This window comes from Manacus candei, unplaced genomic scaffold (assembly GCF_025592945.1).
Source record: "Manacus candei isolate 608988 ecotype Guabito, Panama unplaced genomic scaffold, ASM2559294v1 h1tg000005l, whole genome shotgun sequence".
NCBI lineage: Eukaryota > Metazoa > Chordata > Aves > Passeriformes > Pipridae > Manacus > Manacus candei.
In genome coordinates this window covers 24,702,112-24,714,297 of record NW_026138053.1, presented here as the reverse complement: position 1 = coordinate 24,714,297, position 12,186 = coordinate 24,702,112, and the positions used below count along the sequence as shown (strand labels likewise).

At 44.7% G+C, this 12,186-nt stretch overlaps 1 protein-coding gene across 5 annotated transcripts in view; it reads left to right on the top strand.

Moving 5' to 3' along the window:
• RASAL2 (RAS protein activator like 2) overlaps positions 1-12,186 on the top strand; it is a 184,068-nt gene that overhangs the window by 25,782 nt on the left and 146,100 nt on the right. The window lies entirely within an intron of this gene.

Genomic DNA, 12,186 nt, shown 5'->3' with positions numbered 1-12,186 from the left:
GCACTGAGGGCCTGGGAGGTGCTGATACGGTGGGTCCCGTCGCCCCAGACTTACTGGTCTGTGTTGAATTGGCACGTTTATTATTCATAAAAGGGATGTTAAAATCTCTAGCAGCGCAGGACGCGGGGTTGTTTCCCCTTCTTTGTCAAACTCTGCCCGGTATGTAACCTTTTAAAATTAGCTTGATTTATGTGGCCTGGCCTCTGGTTTGTTTGGGCTCCCACAGCTGAAGTGCAGTCGGGCTTAATCACTCCATCAGCACCTAAATAGTGGAAATTCTGTTTTATCTCGTCCTTGTCTCTCCCTCTTGTTTGTCTTGGTAATCTAACGATAATTACTCCCAGGCTTCAGAGTGAAGAGCACTGCTGGCAGTATCTTGTTTTCCCTCCTGTAACAAATTTGATGGTCAAGCCTTGAAAAGGCGCCAGTTGTGGTGTGTGCTCGTGTTACCTTTGTGTAATATTGTTATTGTTGCCCCATCCCTGGAAGTGTTCAAGGCCAGGCTGGAAGGGGCTCGGAGCAACCTGGTCTAGTGGAAGGTGTCCCTGTCTATGGCAAGGGGTTGGAATGAGGTGAGCTTTAAAGTCCCTTCCAACCCAAACTGTTCTGTGTTTCCATGATTGTGGAGAACCTGTAAAACCACTTTTTTATTGGTACTTTTTAACATCAGACCCTGTCACTCTGATGATTGTTCCTGTCGTTTTCCTCCCCTGCCCTGAATCCCAATGAGATTCCCCAGGTTTTCCCTGCCCTGTAAAACTAGAAGCAAATGCTCTCTGTTACCCGTGTCATTGATCTGTTACTGGTTGCATTATTCCTGAAACACAGAGATGACATGAATAAGTTATCTGCAAGAACTCTGCCGAGTTTCTTGCCTGATGACAGGTAATTATTGTGAATACCACCAGCCTGAGCCTTTGCACATATCAAATGAGGAAGATCAGGCTGCAGCTTTTCTGGAGAGCATGGCCTGTTCAAAGACCTTTGTGTTTATTTTGGAAGCTTGAAAAGCTGGTGCAGTGGGACAGGGTTGTCTGTCTACTTTCTGTCTGGTACATCAATGAGTGAAGTTATACTTAGCACAATTAATTGTAATAGAAGTTTGGGATTTTTAGTAATTTCTGCTATGTCTAGCTTGCTGCTTCTTGCCTAGCTTGCTTTTGTTAATCCCAGCCTAAAACTGAGACTATAAAATGCAGCTTTCCACAAAAATACCTCTCTGCAGCTGTCAAGGGTTGCTGCAAAGAAAGCAGATTGCCTTCAAGTGGTTTGTTTGTTGAAAACACTTTCTAGAGGTAAAATGAGAATGTACTTAAGAAGAGGATGTCTGGCACCGGGCTATCTGATTGTTGCCCAAGGTTGTATCTTCCATGAGTGGAAGCAGGAATGCGGTTTCAAAATTAGCCACAGTGAGGAACATTGCTTGTTGATAAAGTCATATGTTGTGATGTGTTTGTAGTCTGACACTAACGTGTAGATAAATAGGAAAAAAATTCCCTGTGATGGGGCCCAGCCAGCTCACAGGCTATAAAAATCAGGGTGGACTTCAAGCATGTAAAAATACATCTCGTAGCCCAAGGACAATAACTAATTATTCCTAGTCTGTGTTTAGAAACAGCTCATTATCCCTCTCCCTCGTAAAGAATCTGATGGAGTAGTGTCTTCTCTCCTTCCCTGAGATATTGCCATTGGATTAGCTACTATTTGTTTGTTTCCTCCTGCTTATTAGCCTTTTTTTTCTTTGCATGAGCACATCTGGAGAAGTTTGCAGACAGTGAATCAAGCTGAAACTGTGCCACGTTTGTGCACAGCTAAATATGGGTTACAAACCTATGAGTGACAAGTGTTATTCATAGGATTAAAAGTAAAGCCTTGCACAGTTGTTTGAGGAACCACAGCAGCATAGCGAAAGAAAACAGGAGCAGAAAGCTTAGCCTTATTGTCTGTATTGTCTGATAAACAATGAGAACACTAACACTAATTATTTCACCATGAATGGCTGGGGGAGGGAGGGAAGGAATATCTAGCACATGAAAAGTGGAGGAGCATTTTCTGGCACGGCAAGAAACGAAGCTTTTGATGTCATCACATTTCTTTTCCAACGTGTCTCTATGAACGTGGGCCACCGTGTTGGGAAGCTGCCCCGAGTGAAAGGTGACTGTCTGAAAAGTGGCCCAAGGAGTGGGAAACGTGTATTTTAAAGAAAAAGGGTTCAGCAGGCGCTTGAAGACAGACAGCTGTTAATTTCTGTGCGGCTCTGCTCGGCAGTGGTGTGCCATCCACTTTGTGTCTATCCAGGGAGGTAATTACTGGCACGAGGGGAGCTGGTCTGGTTGCAGAGCCTGTAAAACTTCGTCTGTAAGCACAGAGAAAAGAATTCAGCAGTAAAGTCCTGTCATTACTGGTCTCTGCGGCTCTCGCCAGCAACATGACAGTGATGTGAATACAGTAGGACTTTACAATGTCTGGGATGTGATTTCAGTGTGACACTGAGGTCTTGTCTGACTTCACTATGAGATCTAAATCACAGTCTGGCTATTTTTGCATTTCCTGCCTTAGCTGCACCAGTTCCAAGGGTGGCTGTTTCATTCTGCGTTCTGGAGGTTCCACAGCCTCTGCTTTAGGGAATTAGCCGGGACATTATCATGGAAATACAGTTTTCTTACTGAAGGACAGAGTTTGAAACATAATTAGGTTCCTCTAACCTGATGTTTGAGTAGTGGACAGGAGCAGCAGATTTGCTCGTTGGAGTGATAGGTTTAATTGCTCGTGAAACACAAATCATGTGAGTGCTGTTAGATGATGTTTCCAAGAACTGGCTTTGACACACAAGTAATGTTTCTGTAAAATATGTATTGACATGTGTTCTGGGTGACAGCTTCCATTCAGACTCACGGCGTGTGTGTAACGGGTAGGAGGGAAGAGGTCTCTTGCCTGGATTAATGGTATGAATTTTTTTTCTCTGCACAAGGGATAACTGACTTTTGAAAGCACCCACCCGTGCTTCAAGGTCTTTTTCTCTACTCTTTGAAACAGGTTTTGGGAGGAGGAGGCAGGGGAATAACTGAGCTCACAGCATTCTCAGAGCTAACTGTGAAAACAGAGTGATTACGTTGCCTGGTGTGGCTGACTGAACATCCATGGATTTTGTAGGAATGAATTCTAAAGCCAGCATCACAGCATTGGTGTTAAATGTTGCATGTGATGGGGGCAGAATGGGTTTTTGCCTGACTTACAGTCTGTGTCTAAACAGGTTGTAAACTTCTGTAACGGGTGGTTGTCAGGTTTGTTCTCAGTGTGCCTGCTCTGAGCTCACTGCAAACGCTCCTGTGCTAAAATTGCAGAAGAGTTGCTGAAACAGCACAGGGAAGGGTCTGTTCTTGAGTGTTCGTCCTATGGACAAGCATTGTTGCTCTGGGGCTTTATCTGGACTAGGAAATGTCTTTCTCTTTTACCAACAGTGCTAAATGATGATGGTTGTTGTACAAACTCCAGTGCAGATCAGATATGGACATTTTCATCACCTTGTCCTCTAATCCTGGGGGGGCAGTCTGGAGACATTCCTCGCTGTCGGAATGAGCCTCCTCACCCCCCTTTCTCCTGGCAGAAAGAGAAGCCTTTTCCAACACAGGCTAGAAGTGATCCATGCCTTTTCATGGATATTGATCTGCAGGCGGAGCTTTGCTGACTCTGACTCTAGAAAAAGCCCCAGACCCCGTGCAACCAGATGGAAAGGCCTCTTGGCTGCCTCAAGCCCGAGTTCCAGGCTTTTAAGTACTGGCCCTCAGAAAATACCAGGCTCAGGCTCAGGACTGAAGCCACGGTAATGCACACAGTGTCATGTGGAGACTGAAAAATAGCTGTGGCTCAGGCACTGAGCAGAAGCATCTCCCAGTGACATTCAGTTCAAAAGCCCAATTCCTGTGAATTATCCATTCCAGCAACCTGTTGTCTTCCTTGCTGAACTCTTGTATATCAATGACTCTGTTCTCAGGGGTTTCCGGTTCACTATGGCTTTGTAGGTAGCTTGACACCTACCTTTTCTTTTTTGTTGTTTTTTTTCTTCCTTTCATTTCTTGCAGTTGTATCTAAAAACGCAAAGACCCTCTCGCTTTGGGATGAGCACCAACAGGCTTTGGTAACGAGGAGCATCTCGTCGTCCTCGTCAGCACATCCTCTCCTCCCAGCCCTGCTCGTGCTGCTGGCGGGCGTTTTCCGAGGTGTCCATGCGGGAATGTTGGGTGTGAGTCCCGCCTGCCCCTCCGGGCTCCACCCGAGCCCGTGGAGGTCCCACCAGGTGGCGGCATCTCCATTGCGGTGGTGCCGGACCTGCCGGGACGCCCCAGGATGCCCGAAACGCGCTGGGATATCGCCTCCTCTCCGCTCCCAAACCTCATGGTTCACCCCTGCCAGCTCCCTTACAAGCAGCTGTGTGACAAGGGGGAGGTGGGAACAGTGTCTTTAGTGTAAAAACCCCCAAAAGACTCGTAGACGAGGCGGGCTGATGGGTGAGGTGGCTGTTACAGAGGGTTTTCCCCTCCTTGAGGTGCGTGGGCTGGGTTTTGTCTGCTGCTGCATTTCTGACTGTGTGGAGCTGCAGTTCCTTGCAGGAGAACATTTGCTATTAGGCAAGATTTAGCTGCACCTGCACCTTAAATCCTGTTGAGACCCTTGGAAGGCTGGAAGGGAGCTGGAGAGCTGCAGGGGGAGTGCAACCAGTCTCGTGTTGGAAAGTGGAGAAAGGTCAGTGTTCACCAGCGTTTCTTTCCCTTCAGATCAATAGGATTATTTTTAACTCGCCCAGAAAGTTGGTGCAAAAGCAGGCTTGGGAGATAAACCTCTTTGGGCCGGGAAATGTCATTTCCTGTGTGTTTGGACAATGCCTGCTGTGGTGATATCTGACCTTATCGTGGCCTTCAGGTACCGCGTTAAGGACAGACGCTAAATACCAAAGGCATAAAGCCTTTGTTCGTTTTGTTGAGATGGTAACTGACAGTGATTTCTGGTTGGAGCCCCCTTGTAAAAGGCAAAGTTTAATAAAAAACGAGGTTTTAAGTGACTGCATTTGCTACAGATGAAAAACAGTCCAGTGTGCTGTGGGCAGAGATGCTGCTTTCCCTTGCCAGCCAGCAGCAGGGAGTATCAAAAGATGTGAGTGAAGTGCTCTTACAGGTGATCTGCTCGTGCCTGCTCTGAGGCAGCTCCTCTGATAGCCCTTTTTGACTCCAGGGAATTTTTACAAGCATGCAGTGGGTGAATTATGGCTCCCCTGTGCCAGAGCAGCTATTGAATCTCTGCTCATTTTCTTGTGCCTTGGCAGTGGTGATTTGGAGGGCAGCTGAGGGCTGGATACAGCCTGTTTTCTTTTTGGTTGCTTTACTCTCAAACTTTATTGCAAAATTAGCCCTTTGACGTTCAAACTGCTAGCCCTTCCTCTTTTTAAGGAACATTCGTGTTAATTTATGCACAAAGGGATTTAAAAAAAAATTTTTTAGGAGTTTTTAGCTGGACTCTTTCAGCTGGCTGTGTTGTGGCAAATGTTGCCTAGGTTACTAATTTATTAAGTCACTTAAATATTTGGAGGGATCAACAATAGTAGAGTGTGCTGGGGAAAATGAGGATGACATTATTTTAAAACACCAGTTTCCTGACTCCTGTATTTCAGTCACACGATTTATCTCTGGCTAAACATTTTCATGTGGTGCTGTTTCCTATTTTTAAACAATAGGGGAAAAAAAAGGGAAGATAAGAAGAGCGTAACTGTGACCCATTGACTTATTATGAGATCATGGATTCCTTTTAACTGATATTTATAGATTTTTATAAAAAAATAGCTGAAATGGCAGCGTTTTCTGGTGTATATGCCTTTTTAGCCCCAGGGTCAGAAGTTAGGCTCTCATCTGAATTCTTTCGAAATCCTTTGTGAACACATAGTAATCATGGAAATACAAATTGTATCTGCAAGGAAAGCAACCAAGTGAAAGGAAAAATTACTGCATTTTGGTTTGTAAACTTCTCACAAAGTCCTTTGAGTGCTTTGACACCCCCCTGTCTCAGAAAGCCTTTATAAAAGTGATCAGGAGGGAATAGCGTTTGTTAATTCTCTTTAATGGGGTTTGAAAAGGTCAGAAAACGTAGAAAGGCTCTTCTCCAAGAACTGGGATTATTTTTAATTATAAAGCAAGTTGGAGCAGTGCGAGTAATGAGCTCTTGGAGGTGAAGGGGGTCTTTGCATTAAGTAAATGTAAAAACCAAGTCCTGGATTTAGATCCTTTATTACCTAAAGGGTTTTTTGTTATTTTTTTTTCTTTTACAACTGGGGATACCCCATTAGAAATTAGCTCTTACACTGCAAGCACCGGCAGGCACTTAGTTAAACACATTAATTCTGCGAACTGTGGGAAAACGACACCCATTTCAGCAGATGTTGCCGTGCGTCTGCTGCGGATTTGCATAAGAATGCACAGGCTTCTCTGTGAGTTTCTGGCTTGATTAAAACTTGCAGGCACCTTTTCTCTTCCCCTGGTGCCGCGTCTGCATTCTTGGATATTAATGGTTTGCTTGAAAATACCCCGGTTTTCTCCTGCCGTTGAGATAATTCGTTCTTTTTACGTGGTGCTGCGCTGTGGATGCGCTTGGTGTTGTACAGACAGAGGCTGCTTTGCTTGTCTTTTGGAATTTGTAGCCTGGACCGGAGAAGAAAGGATATAGAAAACGTAACAAATGGCAAGTGTGTTTGGAAGTGGATGGAGGATTACACGGTGGAGTATCAGGAGCTGGGAGGGGATTGTGTGTATTCAGTCCTGGCTTCCAAGGAGGTGTGGGAATGGAAACCGGGTACAGTGGGGAGAGGAAGAGAAGTGTTGAGGAATCTGTGACTAAAAATGATCTCAGACTTAATCCCTCCCAATGTTAGGCTTTCATGTAACAGTCCGAAAGATTCAGCAGGAGCTCTTCACCCCGGTCCTGTTCCCAGTCTGGATGGCATGAAAAAAAAGCATGGAAAATTCTCTTTTAGATACTGTAGCGTTATTTGTGAGAGAGCTTTCCATACTCTGATAACAGGGAATTGAAGCAAGGTACTGGGAGGCAGGAGATTGGAAGAGAGGATGAGAACTTGTGTTTTGATGTGAAGTTTACTACAAGGAGAGAGGAACTTGACATGAAATTTCCTACATGGAGTGAGAAACTTCCGAGGAATTGACAGTTTGCGTTCGTGACATCCACATGTAAACAAACAAAGCCCACCACCACCTGCTGGGGCTTCAGGAGCTGTTTTGTGTCAGCACTGCTTTTAGGGCTTTTTTTGGCCTGAAGGAACCAAAGGCAGTTTAGCAGTATTCCAGACAAAGCTTAACGCTCGAGGAATGCAGGTCTGGAGCTGTGGTGCCCCGTGTCTCCTGCTGGCCATGGCTTTGTGGAGGCCTGGGAGCCAGCAGAGCACTTTTGGGTTGGCCAGCACCCGAGGGAGCAGCATACCCTGCCAGATGAGTTAGCACTGCCTGCATGCAGCACCTCCAGCTTGGTCCTTTTATCAGCTGCAAGGTATTCCGTGGTGTGGAAGTGAGAGGGAAAGGGGGGAAACACTCTTAAGGCAGCGGGGGCTGCAGGGCTGCTGTTGGATGGCAGTGACCCAGCTTGCACCAACAACAGCTTTGAGCTCTCCTGTGAGAGCACTGATGTTCCCCAGCTGTGGAATAGCAGCGTTCATGTTTATCTGAATAAGCTGGGAAGCCTGGACACTCATGACATATCCATTTTTTGGGATATCCTTCACAGGAGAACTTAGAGTGGCTACCTGGAATATAACAGCGTTTAATAATATAACTGTGTTTTTCCTCTTGGGAAGCACATCCTCCTTTGCTAGTGAGGGTTTGGAGGAAACACAGGTGGGTTTGGTACTTCTGGAGGGGCTTGTATTCAATCTTTGGTCCTTGAATTGCAGATAGAGTTAAAAACCTGCCTGCTTTCTTCAGCTTCTCATTGCTTGAGTCAGTGGATTGGCTTGAGATAAGCGGCGGTAATTCACACCCTCATTTAGCTGACTCTTTAGTGCACTGATACCCGCCTCGACAAGATAGGGTACAAATGCCGCACCAGTCAGCACCCTGCCTGCTACCAGGCTTCCAGGGCAATGTGTGGAGAGCAGCAGTAGCCGAATCCAGGCCTTGAATCTCATTAAGAAATTAAATGATCGCTTTGCTTCAGTTCTCTGTCCCGTTTTGTCCCGGCGAATGGTGCCTGCTTCGTTAATAATTCCAGGCTCAAAGGAGGAAGGAGCAGCTTCTCTCACTCGCGCCATTCATTGCCTTGCTGTGTGATTGCATCCAGGGCAGTAATGGTTTTATGGGAGAGGGCTGCTCTGAGCTGGGAAGGTGAGGGAACGAGGCACAAGTAGGTCAGATAACTTGTCCAAGGACGTACAAGAAACTTGGCAAGAGAAGTCAGATCTCCTGAGACACCTACAGTGCTTTGCTTGCATGCTTTTGCTTGCACTGCTTTGTGTTTGGGGTACCTTTAAGCCTGCTGCTGTACTTGGATCCTCTGTGACTATTAATAATCCTCTCAAATACCCTATTAGCTGTCAGATCTGTGGGTCAGCAGGGCAAGATGCTCTCAGAGGGGAGACTTTCATTCAGGTGATTACATCTTACTCCTTTTTTTTTCTTTCTTTTATTTTACTTTTTTTTTCTTTCTTTTCCCCCAAAAAGCCAAAGGTAGGGTTTTACTGACCTTCAAAATGTGTCTCCCTACAGTGTGATAGCAGGCTGGACTGCTGGTATGAAGGAATTTGGATAGCCAGCACTGATTAACTGCTCTTAATTTGTGAGCGGGGTCAGGTGTTTGCCTAAATCATTATTTTCAAGTAGGTAACTCTTCAATGTAGACTGGGGGAAGAAAATATATCACAGGTCGAGACTGGAAAACCACAGAGCAATGATTAAACCACCTCAAGCTCCAACATCCTTCCCATGGCATTTGAGACCCAGTGCCACTGAGAAACACAGGTTTTGTTGAGTTTGCCAACGTTTCACTGACCCATAGTAGTTTTCTATCTTAGGGATTTTATCTTAAGAGTACAGTGCAGTGCAGGCACTAGGAAAGAAGTGGAGACAAAAAGCTTCCTGAGAAGATGTTTATTTACCTTATGAGGTTATATTTCAGGCTGTACAGACAAGCTGCTGCCTTCCCTGGGTTTCCTACTCTCTTGAATATACTGGAACATGTACACCACGCACCAAAAACACAATGTGCTCACACTTGCTAGGAAATCATTAGACTTCCTCATCAAATAATACTAAGTATTTCCTATTTTGAGGCATGTTTCTGTAATTATTTTCCATCTTTTTTTTTTTTTTTTTTGTTCAGGGTGGTTGGGTGGTTGATAGGTTATCTTGGAAAATAAGACATCAGGAAGGTAATCAACATCTTTCTAAACCAGGTTTAAGAAGATTTATCTTCTAGATGGCATAGGCTTGTGGGGTCTCTTTGTCTCTGACAGCACTTGTTTAGGATGCCAGTGAGTTGTGGGGTGATGGATTACCCTGCTGAATGGATTTCATGGGGTCCTTCCCTGAATCCTTCCATTAGCTAAGGAAGGCCTTGCTCACTGAAGTTTTCAAACAGCCTCAACTGCTTGGAGATAACGAGTTTTATATCCCATATAGTGAGGTAGCAAAAAAAGTTTTATGGTCTTGCCATAAATATTTATGTCAGTTTTCTTTCCCATCCCCTTGGCTGGCCACTCCTCTGCTCCAAGAAGCTCCTCTGGTTGTTCCTGTCGAGTTGTGTCAGCAGCAGCACAGCAGTATGAACAGAGGCCATTTCTAACTCAGCCATCCTCATTTTGATTCTAGTGGTTGCTCATTTCTCAATTTATAACCATTAAATCATTATAACCATTAAATCAAATTGAAGAAGAAAGCCCCCTTCTTTTTTTTTTGTCAGCCCAGACAGGCTTTACAGACGGAAGTTCAGCATTTTCCGCTCTAATTTCTTTTTTTTTTTTGGACTTACTAATAGGGAAGTCAGGAATGTGAAGTAAACAGCCTCTGTTCGCAGAAATGATGAATGTGCAGGAGAAGGGAAGGATGATAAGAAGGAAACAAATATTTTTTTAATTCCAGACCGGTGCTGGAAATGGGGAATTTTCATGTCGTAAAAGTCAAAATATGTCTGAAACTTTGCTGGAAAAGAATTGGAGAGGAATGCAGTAGTAACAGTTTAAACCTAAGTAGTATGAAAAGGCATTAATCTTCCCAATTCTGGCACAACTTGTTCTGGTTTTTTTGGTTGTTTTTTTTTTTATCAGAACACATTGGCTTTTTTTGTGTTAAAAACCAGAAAAGGGTGAAAATACAAAAACTGTCTGAAAGAGCAGCGTGGCTGTCAATGATAAATGTGTGTTTGGTGTAAGAGCAGCACTCACCTGAATCACTGTTCTCCAAGTTCTCTGGCTCCCGATTTCATCAGGGGGTTTGGCCGGTTATCTCGAAATGTGCATTTTATTAATTTGGGTTTAATGGCTCTCTTGGCACCTTTAACCTGATCTTATATCTGATGGTGATATAATGATACATTGTCAGTTTTGTCTAATTGTTACATGCCCTAGCCAGTGAGCAGCTGTGAATTATCCATAACTAAAAAGGTGGTTATCTCCATAGTCCTGTTTTTTGACTTATATTTAAAAAAAAAAAGTTTAAGCCCTGTCAATATGAAGAATTTGAAGTGCAATAGCTACTACTATCCAAAGACCATAAGTGTTTTCCTTGCATCCAAACCCCTTCTCGGGATGGGTTGGAAACCAGACAGCCTGGGGCACAGCAAGAGCTCTGATGGGAGTGAAGGTGGTTTCCCATATGAGCAGGTTCCTATAAACAGGTGCCAAGAATTAAATTGACCTGCTTCTTCCTTGCTGAGAAACTGCTTGCCATGATTGCAGGTTACATTAGCTTTGATGTTTCATTAACATTTTGGGGGAAAAAAAAGGTGAGAGTGGACTGCTGGGCCCTAGTTCTCCCTGCATTCAAGCTGATGAGGTTTTCTAGCAGGCTCTGCAGGATTATCAGAGATATCTGCTGGCCAGGCCGTGAGGTCTCCTGGCTGACATACCCAGCCAGTTGTAGAACATAACCAACACATCTGTTTACAGATCATTCTGTACCTAGATGGCTCCAAGATAACTTGAGGGTGAATCTCAAATTGAAACTGTGGTGACAGAGGGGTATTGGGGGGTTGATGCCCAGCAACATAAATCTTTGCTGTCAGGTCTGCTATGGTTGGTGGTGGAGTTCAGTAAGGTTATCGTGAGTTCAGTCTAAAAAGGATGCAATTAAGTTTAAAACTTAGAGGAGCTTTGCAGACTTACAGAGGAAAAGCTGCAGTGTATCACTTACAGTGTGCTTAAATTTCATCCATTTCATCAGCTTACCAGTCGAAATGTCCTTCTGATTTCCATTTATAATAACCACTCCATTCTGTAGCTGACACAGGATCCCTCCCTGTTTTGTTTCCAGACTTTATTGATGTGGCTTCTTGGTGACCTACTTGCACCGCTTTAAGGTTGCTTTTTTTTCATTCCTTTCCAAAAGGAAGTGCCTTCCATGAGAAATGTTGGAAGCTCACTAGGCAGTCTTTAATACTGGGAGATGAAAACCTGGACCAGGCTGAGTGGCCTTCTGCCTACACCCAGTCACCACTGACTCTTGGGGACTTTCCTTCCTGAGCTCTGTTGCTGACCATTCTGAGACCCTGGAGGTGGGTGTTTGGAGAATTAGGGAAGGAAATGCCTGCATTTCCTTGGAGCTCTCATTACTCATGACTGGAATTGGTTAGCCCTGTGACTCTTGAGGGCACTGTGCTGGCCTCTTGCCCTTGCAGGGGCCAGCAGTGTGTCATGTGCTTATTACTTAAGCACTTGCACAGCTGGAGGGAGGAGGAACATCCCAGTTCTTACTCCTTTTACTCATTCTGGGTATTCTTCCTTTGCATTGCTCCCAGTGTTGTTTTTTTCCCTGTAGTTTCCACTGGTGGTGGTGATTCAGTTTGAGGCTTAGCTGTATCTCTCTTCAATTAGTGGTGCCTTTGCTTTTTATCTGGGGCAGGAGGTATGTGCTTACTTCTTTGTGGGCACACTTAAAGGCCAGTTACTGGGATGCAGATGGGCAGTTTTCAGCAGATACATAA